This window comes from Dermochelys coriacea, chromosome 3 (genome assembly GCF_009764565.3).
Source record: "Dermochelys coriacea isolate rDerCor1 chromosome 3, rDerCor1.pri.v4, whole genome shotgun sequence".
NCBI classification, from domain to species: Eukaryota; Metazoa; Chordata; order Testudines; family Dermochelyidae; genus Dermochelys; species Dermochelys coriacea.
This window is the reverse complement of record NC_050070.1, coordinates 36,377,036-36,397,137: the sequence shown is the minus strand read 5'-3', so window position 1 is coordinate 36,397,137 and position 20,102 is coordinate 36,377,036.

The window sequence follows — 20,102 nt, the reverse complement described above, 5'->3', positions numbered from 1 at the left end:
ACCTCTGTCAGAAAACACTTCTATGAACAACCACATGATTTTTAGCTTCAAATGCCTTTCAGTGTAGTTTTTTCCACCATTACAACTTTTGACTAGATGACAAACAGCCTTAACTCTGCCCTTATAGCCCCATCAACCTATATAGCTCTGAGTCAGGATAATATGTGGCAATAGCCAATATCACAGTATCACAAATAGCAGCTCACCCAGGACCATGGTAAGGGATCCCTTAAACCTTATACATACAACTACATTTCTGTAAACGTAGACATTTTAAATCTTGTCCTTGTACAGGAGTGCATGCATAGCCAAGTCAAAAGACTATCTCAGATAAAGATATCAGCAAACAAAACAGGATAAAGACTGTATTATAATTTTGATTTAATGTTTGAGTGGAGAACTTGTCCCCTTCTCAACTTTTGCAATTGTGTTAACAATTTATATTTTACCATTCTATATTTCTGTCAATATTTGGCACCTATTTATTGTTAATGGGTCAGATACTCTTCGTAAAAGCAACAGCTGCTTAGGAGCAACATGGCAAAAGGGCACCGATAAATTACTACTAACAAGTGTCTATTGTTGTTAGAAAATTTTTCTTAATATCTAACATAAATCACCCTTGCAGCAGATTAAGCAGGTTACTGCTTATCTTACCTTCAATGGACATGGAGAACAACTGATCACAGTCCTCGTTATAACAGCCTTTAGAGGAGTTCTCAAACTTCATTGCACCGTGACCCCCTCCTGACAACAAAAATTACTAGATGACCCCAGGCGGGGGGTGGGAGGGGGCAGGCCAAAGCCCAAGCCCCGCCATCCCGGGTGGGGGAGCTAAAGCCAAAAGCCCAAAGGCTTCAGCCCCAGAGAGGGGGGTCCTGTAACCTGAGCCCTGCCACCCAGGGCTGAAGCCCTAGGTTTCAGCTTTGGCCCTGGCCAGTGGAGCTCAGGCTTGGGCTTGGGCTTGGGCTTTGGCTCTGGGCCCCAGCAAGCCTAACACCAGCCCTGGCAACTCTATTTAAGTGAGTGCAGTCCCAACCACTTTGGGGTCCCAACCCACAGTTTGAGAATCCATTTAAAGCTATTATCAGGTCCACTCTCAGTCTTCTTTTCTCAAGACTAAACATTTTTAACCTTTTCTCTTAGGTAATGTTTTCTAAACTCTTTCTCCTTTTATTTATTCTCCTCTGGACTCTCTCACGATTTTGTCCACATCTTTCCTAAAGTGTGGTGCCCAGAATTGGACACAGTACTTCAGCTGAGGCCTCCCTATGTCGATCTTGTCCCTCTGGAATGTAACTTCCTCATGACAAAAAACTGTCTTTGTACATTGCCTTCCACAATGGAGCCCCTGATCTCAGCTGGTGACCTCTAGATGGTCCAGTAATATAGTACAAATAATAATAAATGGTAAACAATCTCTGTGTGTTCTAATTTTCCAATCTGTAAAATGTCTATAATTACTTCAAATGTCTATAATTAATTAGCATCCCCATCCTAGGGACGTTTTTTATAATATAAAGCAGCATTTATTAATTCCTCCGTATTTAATTAATTGTGACCATTTTGCTAGAAGAGGTCGCTTTTATTGTATTTAAGCCTTTACTTGGTCATTGTTACATGTGTTATATTATAATTAACAAGGCCATAAAACCACTACACCAATTTTAACAGAAGTTACCCTGTGCATTACAATGACACTTTGACCAGAAAGTAAAAATCATTGTAAAGGACATTTCCAATTACTTACAGAAAGGACTGTTTGCAGCCTTAATTGGACTGGAAAATCAGTTAACTGAAGAGAGATTTTTTACCATAAAAAGACTTTAGACCCAGAATGTGGATGAACTATATGTGCCTATCTTCCTAAGCTTTCATTTAGTAGGCGACATGGACAATGCCACTGTTCTAATTCACTAGTGACAAAAAGATGCACTTTCTTTACAACTCCAGGAAAAGCAGGAAAGGGTTACACCTTGTTTTTATTTTTTTTTTAATTTTGGATGCTCATATGATATAACCACCTCATTTTACAATGAAAAGAATTCTATTGCATCATTTCAAGTATGTCAGTTAAAAACTAATTGCTATGATCGTCACAAACATCAAACCCTCCTCTCAAATTCAGTGAAACTAGAAATCAACTAGAACAATGGTTCTCAATCTTTTTGTGCTCAGGACCCACTTATAAATGTTTATGGCCTGTCATGACCCAGTAAATAGTCTGGGGGTGGAGGTCCTGCAGTGGTGTGGTGGGATCCTGCCCACAGTGGAGGTTACGTCCTGCCCGGCACTCACTCCACAGTGGCGGCACCTGCAGCTCTTGTGCTGTGGGACTGACTGGGCTTGGCTCTCCGCTCCAGGTGTTGCAATCTCCGGGACTGCAGCACCTCTCAAGTTTGGCCCCATCCCCCTGACTAGACCAAATTTATGTGAGTAGAGTTGTGACCTGGCTCATGGGGTTGCAGTGCCACTCACTCAAATTTAGCCTACCCAGACTCCCATCATCATGATGGCTGGGTAAACCTGAGTGGTGCTGGGACCCCAGAGGTTGCAGTGGCTGGAGCAGCCACATGGGACAGGAGCCACAGGAGTTGCCACACGACCCTTTGAAACATTCTGGCAACCCAGTTTTGGGTCCCTACCTACAGGCTGAGAAACCCTGAACTAGAATATAATCTATGAATTTGATCCCGGATTTACAAAGATACTGTTATGACAAAGCTGGCAATGGAATGTATATTATGAATGAATGATTAGCAAGTAGCATAGCTTTCCACACTGAGAGAGATTAAATTTAGACCCCCATTAAGTGTGGCTAAAGCAACCACAACTGGGTGGTTGTTGGGTTAGTGTGTGAGTTCAACACTTGCTGTAGTCTGGATGGAAATGAACAGACAATTTGGTTCCAGTGGATGCTATTTATAATCAAGCCTGTTGTGAGAGTTTCTTTTTGTTGCAGAGCAGCTGCAAGCTGGACAAACAGAGGATTAACACTCAGGGAACTTGAACTAATGTATGCCTAGCATTGATGATGAGGAGCTCCATGCAGCGAAGTGCTTATAACTTTGGACTAACTGGTTTCCCAGATGAAATAAGGGCCAGGTAGTACACAAGCACCGACAGTGTAATGAGGGTAGGAAAGAGTGACATCAGGTCAGAAAAGGATGCTGCTTTCTGACTACAGGGCTGGATGCAGTAGGGTCTTCGCTGGAATTTCTGCAAGAGGAATTACCTCTGTATGTAGTCTTTCTGGCATTTTTACCATCTCTGTGCAAAGTAACCAAGACTTGTGACCATTTTCATGTGAAAAAGTTTCTCTACCAACAGAAAGCTGCCACTGAAAAGTCCCCGCTGCTACCACTGGGCAATGGGCAGTAATGCTTTTGAAGAGGACAATTTTTGCCTTTAGAATAGACCAGACTGCATCAATAGTACTCAGATTCTATGATGATGAGCAGAGTAGAAGTACCTTTACAGAACAGAACAGCCTCAGGCAGGGAGGCAGCTAAGTCAATTGCAGGCAGGAGTCTCAGATGTAGGGAAACAGAGTAGACTTAGGGTATGTCTACATGGCTCAGGCTGGAGGACTAAAAGTTGCAGTGTAGACATTCAAGCTCAGGCTGGAGCCCAGGCTCTGAAACCCTACAAGGGGGAGGGTCTCAGATTCTGGGCTCCAGTGTGAGCCCCGATGTCTACACTGCAATTTTTATCCCTGCAGCCTGAGCCCCATGAGCCCAAGTCAATTGACCTGGGCTCTGAGACTCATTGGTGCAGGTTTTTATTGCATTGTAGATGTACCCTTAGGTCCTAAATCTTCAGTGACATGATGGCCTTTGCGATTTACATGGAGACATGAAACATACCTGCTGGAAGGTATGTTAAATACAGTATATGGACTGAAGCTAATGACTTTTTGAGCCTCATTTGAAGGGGATTAACCTTATTAAAAACCACAAAAGCAATTAATGGCACTCCCAATGCTTAAAAAAAAATAGCAGCAGCAGTTCAGTTGGGTGACTATGCTGGAAATTGGTCATTCCTTGGAGATTAATAAGCCATTTTCTGTCAGTGTAAAGGGTACGCTCTGGTAGAAAACAAACAAAAATAGCACCATTCTCAGGGAATTATTGTTAAGAATCCATTGTGTTGTACATATTTAAGAGGAAACTTGTGGATATTGCTACTGTCCCAGAAGTATATTTTTATTTATTTTTACCCTGTAAACACTGGAAGCCAATATATGATACGTTACAGTGCACTGGATATCTAGATTCTAAAATGACCAATTATAACTTAAAAACCAACAAGGTGTCAAACATTTCATAGGGTGTTTGTTGATGATGGTGGTGGGGCTTTCTTGTTTGTTTTCTGTGCAATTGCTTTCATTTAGGTTTGCTTGCCTTTTGCTGGTGCTTATTTTTCTATTGGGCTTTATTTAAATCAGTCATAACTGATTAATGTGAACTGTTTGACTATTATTGTTTAATTGTCCCTAAGCAGGCATTCCCTTAAAAAGCATAAAGTTTCAAAAGAGACCTCTCTGATTAAAGAAATGTAATTATGAGTAAGATAAATGTGATTTGTACCAGATGCCTAAATGTTAATACACAAGATTCTTAGAATATCCATCTATAAAAAACTTGCCCTAGTTTAAAACGTTCTGCCATTTATTTATTTTTTTTACCAAGACATACTTCACCAAGGTTAATATTCTATTTTAATTGTACCATATAGCAAATTGGTCATGCAATAACACATGTAGGGGGCATGGGGCAAGATTGTGTTATGTCTAGACAACATTATTTCAGATCAAAGTGTAGCAGAGATAACCAAATCAGTTTCCATGTAGGAGACCAAAAAAGGAGAAAAACAATATCATGCATGCAAATTTCTTTCCAAATGAGCGTTTTGCAGACCCAAATCCTTTTTCTGTGGTTTCAAAGTCACGGTGGGGCTAATATACTCTCTTATCCTATCACAGGACTCTGTTCTCCCATAGAGTTCAGGTTATACAAGAAGCAACACTGAGGATGTGACTTGAGGAGCTGGTAAAGTGTGAGTGTGAAGGTGGATTGAGAATAGAACCAGCTTCAACAGAAATGCCACCAAGTTCTTATAACAATAATAATCTTGACTAATGGTTACACAGAAATGTAGCCACTTATTCCCACGCAATACAACCAATACCATCCAGTCTACCTGGAGTCTCATCAGGCAGGTGGAGAAGAGGATGCATAAGGGAGCTGCACCTGTTATATAGGATTAGAGTTCAGAGCCACTTGATTAGATGAGTTCCCTATCCTCCAACCACTTTTATGCAGATCCTCCATTCAGAGCCTCCCACCTTTCTGCAGGGCTTGTGTGGGTTACTGCAGGCATTGAAAACTGTAGGCCAAGGCCAAATTCCCTGAAGGATTGGTTGCTGAAGAGTCTCTCTCCTCCCCTCATCCTGACTGCTGTGGCCTTAACTGTGTGGCTTGACAGTGTTTCACAGGAAGAGAGATTGGGGGGTTGTTAAGCACTCCAAGCTCATCGTCAGAAGCAAGCACTTCACAGACATGGACCCACAACTCAATGTGGCACCTGACCCTGTCAAAACAACAGATGCAAAACCTGCAGACATATTTCCATGCTACAATGATCAACACCCCCCACAACACACCTTTCAAGATCCATGAGTCCTAGACCTGCCTATCACAATATGTAGTGTACCTCATTCAGTGCACTAAATGCACCAATAGCAACTATGTGGATGAAACCAGAGAATCACTAAACTCTCAAATGAACTCACACAGGAATATGATAAAAGACAAAAACACTACATTACCTGTGGGTGAACTCTTTTCACAAACCCATCACTCTATATCTGATCTATCAGTCCTCACACTCAAAGGAAACCTGCACAAAACTTTCTGAAGATGAGCCTGAGTGCTTAAGTTCATAACTTTGCTAGACACTAAAAATCACAAACTTGGAGACACTAGATTTATTGTTTATTACAACAATCTGTAAACCACTAACAACGCCCTCCTCCCACAGCTAACTTCCCCTCAATTCCTTTCTCCCCTATAATTGAAGGGGTGTTAACAGGCCACTTCACCTTGAATGGTCCCTTGAAATATGTGTTAACTACTTATGCTAAACAATCTGTTCCACCTTGTATTTAGCTCTGAGTAAGTTTTCTGGACCTGAAGAAGAGCTCTGTGTAAGCTCGAAAGTTTGTCTCTCTCACCAACAGAAGTTGGTCCAAGATATTACCTCACCCACCTTGTCTCCCTCAATCACGTAATCTAATCATTATTCCCAAGTGTTACTCAGCCATGGAGACCATGATTTCCCCTCACTACAAACCTCTGTTCAGACTTTGAAGAGGAAATGCCTACTCTGTTTGCTATATGTTTAAGCTAAGCGGGGAGGGACTATTTGTGTGTCTGCCCCAAGGGAGTGGGCAGGATTGAGTGGCCATTTACTGCTACTGAGGGGGCCATTTACTCCACAGGTCTGGAGCAAGACCTACTTACATGGTTTAGATCAGGCCATGTGTTACAGAGGCAACAGGGCCAGACACTAACTCTTACATATAATTTTTCAAAGTTCTCTGTAAACAGTGACTGAGTAATTAAACAGATGGAGAAACTTGGAAAGAGAGGTTATGGGACTTGCCCAAGGCCAAACAGTATATTGCAATATTGGTCTTATTCCCGAATCATTTTCTGGGATTGATCTTAAAGCCAGGGGCAGTTGGCATAGTTTTTCAGGGTAAACATAGCCATAGTGGCAGAGACAGGATTATACTCCTATGAGTTCCTAGCTCATATGCCTATGCTCAATCCACTAGGTCTCCTTAGCCTTTACACCATGATGGGCCAGACTGCAATGACTTTGATTCATCTATTTGTATCCACGGTCTGATTGTGACTATTAGGGCATTGCTCTTTCCTTGAACAATGGCTATGGCCTAACTACCAGGTATACTTCCCTTTTTTCAATGCAAATGACAACTGTTGTCAGACTCTGCTGGGTCACTTCTGTATGTTTCAGCCTATGCTAGGATTGCTTTACATCCAGTGCTTGGAAATTGCACACTCCTCTTACATGTATTTTGGCAGCCGCAAGGTGGTCTTCATATGTTTCTAAAACACCACTACAAACTTGTTAGTAATCAGAATGCACCAGATTTGCATGCCTTCCATTCTTCTGCTGTTCAGACTTTCTCATCAGGGGAAGAAAGAATTTTGTGCCAACATGGCATTGCAGTAACAAGGGAAGAACATTCTGCTGTGGAACATGGGTGACTGGCCCATCGCCAGGCACTGATGGCGTATGGCAAGGGGGTTGGCTAATTTTTTTAGCATTTTAGAGAACATGGGCCCAGTTCCATCCCCAGATATACAGGTATAGCACCAATTGACTTCAGTGATGTTAGCATCGGTCTGACAGAACCAGGCACTAATTAACACATCTGCTCTGTGGATTAAAGAAATTATTCCCAATCATATATTTTTGTGTGTGTTAAAATATTTGGCTTGGGTTGTTGAAATGTTCAGTTGAATATTTTAAAAATACAGAAAGAAAAATATAGCTAAAGACCTGATTAAATGTATGTATAACAGACTTTACAAGTAGGGAATGGGATAGAACTTGAAGAGTTCATAGAATAGATCTAAAATGATATGTGATATGTAAAGGAGTCAGAGAGGGTTCATATTGGTTGACTCTGATCTGAAGTGATTAGGAATCTGGAACTATTTTGGCTACAGTTCCAACATCAACATATTCATAGTTAGCAGTTATACCGCAAGATCTAGGCTAGTTGTTAAAGAGATCTTTCCAGTTTGGTAGGGTGAACTGAACAAGAAATAGGAGTTTATCAGTAGATCTTAATAATATAATTATATTCAATGAAAATACTAGAATGATTGAGCATTACTCCTCCTGGATAACATTTATTAGTTATAGTGAGCTTTTCCAATAATTTGAATAATTTTCCAGCACTGTTGTAAATCTCTCTCTCTCACACACACACACACACACACACACTTTATGTCTGCTGTTAAAATCACATGCATCTTGTCTCTCAGCATACTAATTGTACACAATGTATATTTGTTAAAATGTGCTGGGGTTATCTATCTCAGAAGGTGGGATTTTCAAGGTGACTGAAGAACACACATCTTGCTGAAAGTCAGTCAGTGGAATTTGTGCTCTTAAATCATTTAGGTGCCTTCGAACAACCTTCCCACAGTGTTTTGCTCTACTTCGTTCCTTCACACAAGCAATTATACCTAACTTCCTGACAGTGGGCCATACTGTGAAGCCATACTCATGCTAGTAAACACTCACTCAAATAGGTCCATTCTCATAAGCAAACTCAGGAAATGCGGGCTAGATGAAATTACTATAAAGTAAGTGTACAACTGGTAGAATGACCAAACTCGAAGAGTAGTTATCAATGGTTCACTGTCAGCCTGGGAGGGTGTATCCAGTGGGATCTAGCAGGAGTCAGTCCTAGGTTTAGTACTATTAAATATTTTCATTAATGACTTGGATAATGAAGTAGAGAGCATGTTTATAAAATGCAGATGACACTAACATGGGAGGGGATGCAAACACGTTGGAAGACAGAATTAAAATTCTAAATGACCTTGAGAAATTAGAGAATTTGTCTGAAATCAACAAGATGAAATTCAATAAAGACAAGTGTAAAGTACTTCATTTAGGAAGGAAAAATCAAATGCTCAACTACAAAATGAAGAATAACTGGCAAGGTGGTAGTTCTGCAGAAAAGGATCTGGGAGTTATAGTGGATCACATATTGAATATGAGTGAACAACATGATGCAGTTGTGAAAAAGGTTAATATTATGGGGAGTATTAACAGGAGTGTTGTATGTAAGACATAGACGATAACTGTCCATTTCTGCTCTGGACTAGTGAGGCTTCAGCTGGAGTACTGTGTCCAATTCTGGGTGCTGTACTTTAGGAAAGATTTGGATAAATTGGAGAGCCAGGGCAAAGCAACAACATGATAAGAGGTTTAGAAAATCTAACCTATGAGGAAAGGTTAAAAATCTGGGCATGCTTAGTCTTAAGAAAAGAAGACAGAGAGCTGATAACAGTCCTTAAATATGTTAAGGGTGTTCTAAAAAGGACTCATCAATTGTTCTCCATGTCCACAGAAGATGGGACAAGCAGTAATCTGCTTAATCTACTGCAAGGGAAATTTAAATTAGATATTAGGAAAAGCTTCCTAAGTACTATAAGAGTAGTTAAGCTCTGGAATATGCTTCCAAGGGTGGTTGTGAAATCCCCATCATTAGAGGTTTTTAAGAACAGGTTGGAAAAACACCTGTCAAGGATGGTCTAGGTTTACTTTGTCCTACCTCTTGAGGTCCCCGTCAGCCCCATATTTCTACGATTGGAAGCCCTGGTCTACACTAGGCGTTGAGGTCGAATTTAGCAGCGTTAAATCGATGTAACCCTGCACCCGTCCACATGACGAAGCCCTTTTTTTCGACTTAAAGGGCTGTTAAAATTGATTTCCTTACTCCACCCCTGACAAGTGGATTAGCGCTGAAATCGGTTTTGCTGGGTCAAATTTGGGGTACTGTGGACGCAATTAGATGGTATTGGCCTCCAGAAGCTATCCCAGAGTGCTCCATTGTGACCGCTCTGCACAGCACTCTCAACTCAGATGCACTGACCAGGTAGACAGGAAAAGGCCCGCAAACTTTTGAATTTGAATTTCCTGTTTGGCCAGTGTGGCAAGCTGCAGGTGACCATGCAGAGCTCATCAGCAGAGATGACCATGATGGAGTCCCAGAATCGCAAAAGAGCTCCAGCATGAACAGGAGGTATGGGATCTGATTGCTGTATGGGGAGAGGAATCCGTGCTATCAGAACTACGTTCCAGTTTTCGAAATGCCAAAACATTTGTGAAAATCTCCCAGGGCATGAAGGACAGAGGCCATAACAGGCACCCGAAGCAGTGCCACATGAAACTTAAGGAGCTGAGGCAAGCCTACCAGAAAACCAGAGAGGCAAATGGCCGCTCCGGGTCAGAGCCCCAAACATGCCGCATCTATGATGAGCTGCATGCCATTTTAGGGGGTTCAGCCATCACTACCCCAGCCGTGTTGTTTGACTTCTTCAATGGAGATGGAGGCAACACGGAAGCAGGTTTTGGCGATGAGGAAGACGATGATGAGGAGGCTGTAGATAGCTCACAGCAAACAAGCAGAGAAACCGCTTTTCCCGACAGCCAGGAACTGTTTCTCACCCTGGACCTGGAGCCAGTACCCCCCGAACCCACCCAAGGCTGCCTCCCAGACCCGCCAGGTGGAGAAGGGACCTCTGGTGAGTGTACCTTTTAAAATACTATAAAAAGGTTTAAAAGCCAGCATGTTTAATGATTAATTTGCCCTGGCATTCGTGGCTCTCCTGGATATACTCCCAAAGCCTTTGCAAAAGGTTTCTGGGGAGGGCAGCCTTATTCCATCCACCATGGTAGGACACTTTACCACTCCAGGCCAGTAGCACAAACTCGGGAATCATTGTAGAACAAAGCATTGCAGTGTATGTTTCCTGGCATTAAAACATCCGTTCTTTATCTCTCTGTGTTATCCTCAGGAGAGTGATATCATTCATGGTCACCTGGTTGAAATAGGGTGCTTTTCCTCAGGGGACATACAGAGGTGCCCATTCCTGCTAGGTTGTTTGCCTATGGCTGAACAGAAATGTTCCCCGCTGTTAGCCACGCGGGGGTGGGGGGGAAAGGCAAAATGCAGCCTTGTAATGAAAGCACATGTGCTATGTATGTAATGTTAACAGCAAGGTTTAACGTGAAAGAGAGTGTACCCATTGTTCTATAAAATGTGTCTTTTTAAATATCACTGTCCCTTTTTTTTCTCCACCAGCTACATGTGTTTCAAGGATCACAGTATCTTCTCCTTCCCAGAGGCTAACGAAGATTAGAAGGCAAAAAAAAAGCACTAGCGATGAAATGTTCTCTGAGCTCATGCTGTCCTCCCACACTGACAGAGCACAGACGAATGCATGGAGGCAGACAATGTCAGTGTGCAGGAAAGCACAAAATGACCGGGAGGAGAGGTGGCGGGCTAAAGAGAGTAAGTGGCGGGCTGAAGAGAGGGCTGAAGCTGAAAGGTGGCAGCAGCATGATGAGAGGAGGCAGGATGCAATGCTGAGGATGATGGAGGATCAAACTAATATGCTCCAGCATATGGTTGAGCTGCAGGAAAGGCAGCAGGAGCACAGACCGCCGCTACAGCCCCTGTGTAACCAACTGCCCTCCTCCCCAAGTTCCATAGCCTCTTCACCCAGACGCCCAAGAACACAGTGGGGGGGCCTCCAGCCACCCAGCCTCTCTACCCCAGAGGATTGCCCAAGTAACAGAAGGTTGGCATTCAATAAGTTTTAAACTTTTAAAGTGCTGTGTGGCCTTGTCCTTCCCTCCTCCACCACCCCTCCTGGGCTACCTTGGTAATTATCCCCCTATTTGTGTGATGAATTAATAAAGAATGCATGAATGTGAAGCAACAATGACTTATTGCCTCTGCAAGCGGTGATCAAAGGGAGGTGGGGAGGGTGGTTAGCTTACAGGGAAGTAGAGTGAACCAAGGGGCGGGGGATTTCATCAAGGAGAAACAAACAGAACTTTAACACCATATCCTGGCCAGTGATGAAACTGGTTTTCAAAGCTTCTCTGATGTGCACCACACCCTCCTGTGCTCTTCTAACTGCCGTGGAGTCTGGCTGTGCGTAACCAGCAGCCAGGTGATTGGAACAACATGATGCAACCTCCCACCCCGCCATAAACATCTCCCCCTTACTCTCACAAATATTGTGAAGCGCACAGGAAGCAGTAATAACAATGGGAATATTGGTTTCGCTGAAGTCTAACTGAGTCCGTAAACTGCACTAGCGCGCTTTTAAACGTCCAAATGCACATTCTACCACCATTCTGCACTTGCTCAGCTTGTAGTTGAACAGCTCCTGACTACTGTCCAGGCTGCCTGTGTATTGCTTCATGAGCCATGGCATTAAGGAGTAGGCTGGGTCCCCAAGCATAACTATAGGCATTTCAACATCCCAATGGTTATTTTCTGGTCTGGGAAGAAAGGCCCTTCCTGCAGCTTTTGAAACAGAACAGAGTTCCTGAAGATGTGAGCGTCATGTACCTTTCCCGGCCATCCCACGTTGATGTTGGTGAAATATCCCTTGTGATCCACCAGTGCTTGCAACACTATTGAAAAGTACCCCTTGTGGTTTATGTACTCGCTGGCTTGGTGCTCTGGTGCCATGATAGGGATATGGGTTCCATCTATGGCCCCACCACAGTTAGGGAATCCCATTGCAGCAAAGCCATCCACTATGACCTGCACATTTCCCAGGGTCACTACCTTTGATATCAGCAGATCTTTGATTACATTGGCTACTTGCATCACAGCAGCCCCCACACTAGATTTGCCCACTCCAAATTGATTCCCAACTGACCGGTAGCTGTCTGGCATTGCAAGCTTCCACAGGGCTATTGTCACTCACTTCTCAACTGTGAGGGCTGCTCTTATCTTGGTATTCTTGCACCTCAGGGCAGGGGAAAGCAAGTCACAAAGTTCCATGAAAGTGCCCTTACGCATGCGAAAGTTTTGCAGCCACTGGGAATCATCCCAGACCTGCAACACTATGCGGTCCCACCAGTCTGTGCTTGTTTCCTGAGCCCAGAATCGGAATTCCACCGCATGAGCCTGCCCCATTAGCACCATGATGCCCACATTGCCAGGGCACATGCTTTGAGAGAAGTCTGTGTCCATGTCCTCATCACTCTTGTAACCACGCTGACATCGCCTACTCACCCGGTTTCAGTTTGCCAGGTTCTGGTGCTGCATATACTGCTGGATAATGCGTGTGGTGTTTAATGTGCTCCTAATTGCCAAAGTGATCTGAGCGGGCTCCATGCTTGCTGTGGTATGGCGTCTGCACAGAAAAAAAGCGCGGTACGATTGTCTGCTGTTGCCCTGATGGAGAGAGGGGCAACTGACAACATGGCTTACAGGGTTGGGCTTACAGGGAATTAAAATCAACAAAGGGGGTGTCTTTGCGAGAAACTGAATGGCCGCCTCAAGGATAGAACTCAAAACCTCAAGGATAGAACTCAAAACTGGGTTTAGCAGGCCGTTGATTTCACAGAAGGAGGGAGGGAGGGGAAAATGAATACAAAACAAATCTGGTCTATTTCTTGCTTTGAGCCACTTCATCTATCTTTATACATCATGCTGGCAGCAGACTGTGCAATATGCCTGCTAGCCATCGTCACCTCCTGGGTGCTCGGCAGAAGACAGTGCAGTAGGACTACTGGACATCGTCTTCTGCTGGCTGCAAATTAAAAGACAGTGCACTGCCGGTAGGACTCAATCACCGTGAGACAAAACAAGGGAAATGACCTGGCTGAGTCACTCCCATGTTTGCCCAGGCACCCGGTTAAAAGAGCAACCAGGACTTCGTTGACGACGGCTACCAGTCATACTGCACTGTCTGCTGCCAAAAGGTAATAAACTGCTGCTGTGTAGCAATGCAGTACCATGTCCTCCAGCACCCAGGAGACATACAGTGATGGTTAGCTGAGCGGGCTCCATGCTTGCCGTGGTATGGCGTCTGCACAAGTAACTCAAGAAAAAAGGTACAAAACGATTGTCTGCCCTTGCTTTTACAGAGGGAGGGAGGGAATGGGGGCCTGATGATATGTACCCAGAACCACCCGCAACAATGTTTTAGCCCCATCAGGCACTGGGATTTCTACCCAGAATTCAAATGGGTAGTAGAGACTGCAGGAACTGTTGGATAGCTACCCACAGTGCAAAGCTCTGGAAGTCGACTGTTGCCTTGGTACTGTGGACACAGTCCGCCAACTACATGCACTTAGAGCATTTGTGTGGGGACACACACACTCGACTGTATAAAAACGCTTTCTACAAAACCGACTTCTATAAATTTGACCTAATTTTGTAGTGTAGACATACCCTAAGAGTAGTTAAACTCTGGAATATGCTTCCAAGGGTGATTGTGAAATCCCCATCATTAGAGGTTTTTAAGAACAGGTTGGACAAACACCTGTCAGGGATGGGCTAGGTTTACTTTGTCCTGCCTCTTGAGGTCCCCGTCAGCCCCATATTTCTACGATTGGAAGTGCTGACATGAGTAAGTGCTCAGTAGTAAGCATAGGATCTCCATAATCTGGCCCACTAAATTCTACTGACCGAGAATCAGTCTATCAAGAGAGTTTTTGGAATCCCATTGCTGGGTACATTTAAAACAAAATTGGACACTAGAAAATATACTGTAGCAATACAATAAGAGCTCATTGGGGGTAAATTAGATCATGTAATAGGTCCTTTCCAGCAGTAATTTCCATGATACTGTTTCTATCCAAACTAACATATCAGCAATTGCAGGCCAAAATTTTCAACCTGAGCACCTACAGTTTTTGGCCATATTTCTTAACTTTCCTCATTTAACTATTCAGTTAGTATTCTTAGCTCAGGAACAGCTCTGAAGGGTATAAGACCAAGTGTCATGTGCCCTTCCTCTGTCCTGTGTGTAATTATAAAGAATAAAATATAGATGTGTCCTCCAGTAGCTCCATGTCCAGGTTGTTCTATCATCCCCATGAGCATAATGGCTCTACTTGAACATCCAATGGCTGGATATGTATCTTAAATCTCAATCATTCAGCAGTGATCCTTGGCTTTAGCAGCTGGAAAGTTCTCTCCCCACAACTACAGTTCTGTATGCCCAGAACCTCTTCTCAGAATCAGTACCAGATCCATCATGACCTGGAGATTTCTTTTTTTATATTCTAGTTTTTCTACATACTGTGCTAAAGCTAATATCAAGCTGCCAAAACAGTTCTCTCTCTTTCTCTTTCTAATTGTCATAAGTCCCGCTGCGGGCCACCCACATAACAATCTTCAAGCTCTAGTAGATTTTCTTCAGCTAACAGAATGATTCTCCATATTATCAGTCATTATAAATGTAGACTATCTAACTATAACAGGCTGTCTGTCTCTTAAAATACTAAATTAACTTTATTGTTCCCCATGTCAATCTGAACACCTGTCTCTCCCTGCCAGCAGGCTGAGGAACTGTAACTCTAAGAAAGTGAATTGAGTATCTCTGTATCTTTACTTCCTATTAACTCCTAGCTCCTTACATTCTGAATTAAATTAAAATACATTGATTGATTCTGGCATACTGCAAAAAAATCAGTATTTGACCCAAATCCCTTCAACATTTACATGTTGAAGTGTTACAATGGTTTCCTCTTGAGATCACGGATTAGATTTTGTATTCATTCAACCCAAAAAGCCACAATATTAATGGAATGCAAAAGTTAAGACTTGAACTCACTAATGTCAGGCAACTCAGATAAAATTGCCTCAGCCCATCTCCGTGCTCTGTGTTACGTGTAGGCATCATGACAACATCCTAGAGTATATGACACGTATCAACAGTCACAGGTAATAGGACATATGATTGGATAACTATTTCATTTGCAAATATGGTGCAAAATGACAGACCAGGTGCCAGCTCTTGCCAGTGCTGTTGATGCCAGCTGAGCACTGGCAAATTCATAGCTGGATTCAAACCAGCTCACCTGCATATTAGGTATTAGACTTATCAGAATGTGTTTAGTCTCCATGGAATGCATGTAAGTTGCTGCATGCATTAATTTCACTTGTAATGTCTGTATCCCATGCTATAAGGTGATATGTAAGATTTACTTTATAATTGTAAAAATGCTTGCTCTGAACCTGTGAACTCAGTCAGGAGGAATGGTCTGGCACCCATCAAGGACTATCAAAACTAAATGGTCTGTTGTGGAATACCACAATACAAAGACTTGGTTAATCTCACACCCACGAAGGGGATATGTACAAGAAAGCCTGTCCCATTAGTTTGAATGCTGGAAGAAGGGGATAAAACAGGGACATAAGAAAATGTTCTCTCTTTCTTGTGCTATTTGGACTCACACAGGGCTGGAGCTAGGAAAGCAGAGATCCCCAGGGTCTACCTTTTAGGGGATTATCCCTAAAAGATATTCAGTGCTGACCAATTACTACAACTCTGTCACCTTTTAAAACCATAGACTGCAACTCATTTGTGCATATGTTTGCCTGCTTTAACCTGTAAATAACTCTCTCATTTCTTTTTCCTAGTTAATAAATCCTTAATTAGTTTACCATAGGTTTGACTACAAGCATTGTCTTTGGTGAGAGATCTGAAGTACAAATTGACCTGGGGTAAGTGACTGATCTCTTGGAGCAGGAAGCAACCTGAATATTTTGTGATCTTTGGTGTATGGTAACCAAAGAGAAACTGGAGTGCCCAAGGCAATTGTCTGTGACTCCATGGTAAGACTGTTATAGTGCTTCAGGAATTCACATTTGTTAGATTGGGGTGCCTGCCCTGCTTTTTGATAGACTGCCCTGAGGTTGGCACTCATGGTTGTGAACTGCTCCAGACAGTGTGACATATGAAAGAAACTCCATACCAGATTTGTCCTGTCATAATGCACGTGCACAAGAAGGCCAAATTAATTGTGTCTTGAGAAAGAAGAGGGAAACAGCATGAGGGAGAAGAGGGACAAAATCCCACACCACAGTAAAATCCAGCATAAAATTCTTCAACCATCTTTGCCTTGTCTGTTGTGTCATCTCCTGCTTTGTCAAACACAAAATTAACAGTTGCCTTCCTCCCTGGTCTTCATTGTTCTCCTTTATCTCCCTGCTCTTCTTTTTGTTCTTGCAGTCGTATACAGCCTAACAAGTTCTATGGCCCAAAGCTTTAGGCTTATAGCTTTAAGTTTATTTTCTCTCTTTCGGAGCGTCTTGTCTATTCAGACACAATTTCAGATTTGTCAAATGTTCTTCAGATAAACTACTTTAGAGAGCAAATTTCAACCTGAATCCATTTCCCTGTGATTAATAATGAGTTATTCTAACAGTCACTAACCCTCCCCAAGACTTTTGAACAATCTTATACTTCTGTCATTCTTATTCTTCAATCTGAAAGACAGTGATCAGCTCTGTTTCTTTTAAACGAGTATTTGACTTTTTGTTCTAGGGCCTAATTTAGTGTAGGGAGAGAGTAAAAGAGCAATATTCACTGAACCAAGTTCCTCTCCGAGCTACATTTGTGTAAATCCAGAGCAACTCCAATATCTTAATTTAAATATAGATTGGCACTACCAGAGAAGTTGGGCTGCACCCTTTATGACAGGGATCTCAAACTCAAATCACCACGAGGGCCACATGAGGACTAGTACATTGGCCCCAGGGCCGCATCACTGATACCTTTTCATATAAAGATACGAAAGCCCCCCTTCCTGTCCCCTGCCCCACCCCCACTCCATCCCTTCCATGAGGCCCCACCCCTTCCCTGCCCCTATTCTAACCCCTCCCCAAAGTCCCCACCCCCACTCCACCCCCTCCCTGCCCCTATTCCAACCCCTTCTCCAAATCCCCGCCCCTGCCCTGCCTCCTCCCCTTAGTGCATGGCTCCCCGCTCCTCCCCCCTCCCTCCTGGAAAGCACTAAGGCAGCGGGAAGCACCTGGAGGTAGGCAGAGAAGCGGGGACATGGCACACTGGGGGGGAGTGGGAGCGTCGGGTGAGGGGAGCTTGGGGCCGCAGGAAATAACTCCGGGGGAGGGGGGAGTTTGGCAGGCCACAGCAAAGAACTCCGTGGGCCGCGGGCTTGAGACCCCTGCTTTCGGACAAGCATTCCCATGAAAATGTTAATCTCTGATGCACGAAGAGCTATCTTTCCGGTGACATGAAACCATCAGAGATTTTTCTACACCAGCTTTCTTGAATGATTATTATTTATATTATGGTAGTGCTTAGGAACCACAATCAACTATCAGGGCCCTATTGTGCTAAGCACTGTACAGACAACAAGCAAACAAGACAGTCAATGGCACAGAGAGGTCACAATCTGCTCACAGTCTACAGTAACATCCTACCAACAAAAATGTGATTTTTATAAAACTACCATGTGCTTTACACATATTTATGACTTTATGTATTGAATCCATATATGAATATGAACGGGTCACCTTTCAAGTCATTACAGTCCAGGTGCTCACATAGCAAATAGTATAACTCTCATGTTTATATATGTAAATAAACCCCACCTGTCCTTAATAAACCCATCAAAAATCATTAAAGGGGGTTAATCTGGTGGTGGTTGGTAACATTTGAAGGAGTCTTACATCTCAAACACTGATGCAAAAGACCCCTGGGGCAGCAAAAATAAATTCCAGGATATTATAAACAGTAGGATTTTAGTATGCAGTGTAGTTGTAGCCATGTCAGTCCCAGGATATTAGAGAGACAAGGTGGGTGAAGTAATATCTTTTATTGGAAGATATTTGGAAGTTGGTCCAATAAAAGATATTACTTCACCCACCTTGTCTTGCTAGGATTTTAGCACATTCTTATGGAAAGCCAGCAGTTCTATTTCCTTTACTCTATCACTATTCAATGATCCTAGTGTTTTTTAATCTATATTTGTTCTACTTTCTCTTTAGATATCCCTCCAAAGTTTTTTTATCTTTATGTTTCTCATCATACCTAAGTTTTTTTGGACAGGGACCACATCCTCATTTACTTATTTTGTAAAACTCACAAGTGTTGTGAAGCTAACTCCATTAATGTTTGTGAGATGCTCTAATGTTACGGTAATGGATGCTATAGCACTTTTCTATTTGCTCTGGAAAGCACCTAGAATAGTTTTGAGAGCTGTAGAAATAATTAAATAAAATATCTGAATTAAAAAGCGGCAAAAAAGTTTGCAATAAATTTACATATCTTCTATGATGTTTTTATACCATAAATGTTCTTCTGAATTTAAGCAACACTTTTTACAAGTGCTTAGTCTAGGGGTAAAAAATTTTCAAAAGCACCTAAGTCTCTTTTAATAATGGGTCTTAGGTACCTTTAAAATTTTACCCTAAATTTTATCTACTTTTGCTATTTTAGTAAAAATATATTTTGAAACAATTCAGATAAGAGAATTTCAGAACTATTGTTTATGCACTCAATTTTTCTAATGTGTCTCTTTTGCACCCCTCAATTGCACAGAAATATTACTTAAGTACCCATCTTTTTGTGTAATTACATGTCCTAATTATATAATTGTGTGTATTTAAACTAATTTCATAATTGGCATGTATATGTTAATTAAGGCCCATAATGATATGTTCATAAATAAACAAATTATTCTATGGAAAGGATTGTTCCAAACACAATTTATTTTTATTTGTTGACCCAAAAATAATATGACTTGAGATATAATTGGAAAGTGCTACAAGGGAAGAGTTTAATATTTAAAGGGAAAACATCCTATTTAACATCCAACCTTTTACATAATGAAAAAGTAGTAGCATCTTCACCAGTAAACAGTCCATGTTATAGTCAAAATATTTGGTTTGCAAATATATGTAACTAAGAATCAAATATTAGGAGGTAGTTATATCCAGTGGATAGCGTCCTTAGTTCTGTTCCTGTCTCTGCTGCGTCACTTTGGGAAAGGTATTTCATACCTCTGTAAAATGAGGAGAATGGTACTTTTCTTCCTTTAAAAAGCACTCGGTGATCAACATATGAAGACCAGTATATAAGAGCTAAGTATTTTTAATTAAATACATTAACAATAATATTAACAAGCTTAGTATTTAGTTCTTTCTGTGAGAGCTATTCTAGAGCCTTTAGGAGTGTTGACTGTACTGCAGCCTGCAAAACCACCCTCAGTATTTTCCCTCATAGCCAGAGTCATCCCCTTCACAGATAGATCATTTCCAGTTGCCCTGCCTTCAAGTCATTTATGGCTTAATCCCACAAGGGACAAAGGACGCTGACATTTAAGCACATGCTGATCTTTAAGCACATGGGTAGATCCACTGGAAAGTGCTTAAGCTTTGCTAGGCCAATGCTAAAGTGCTCAACACCTTGCAGGAATAAGCCCTTTGGCTTAAGTAGTGCAGGATTCCCAGAATCCTTTGTTGCAGCGGGTAATAAGAATGC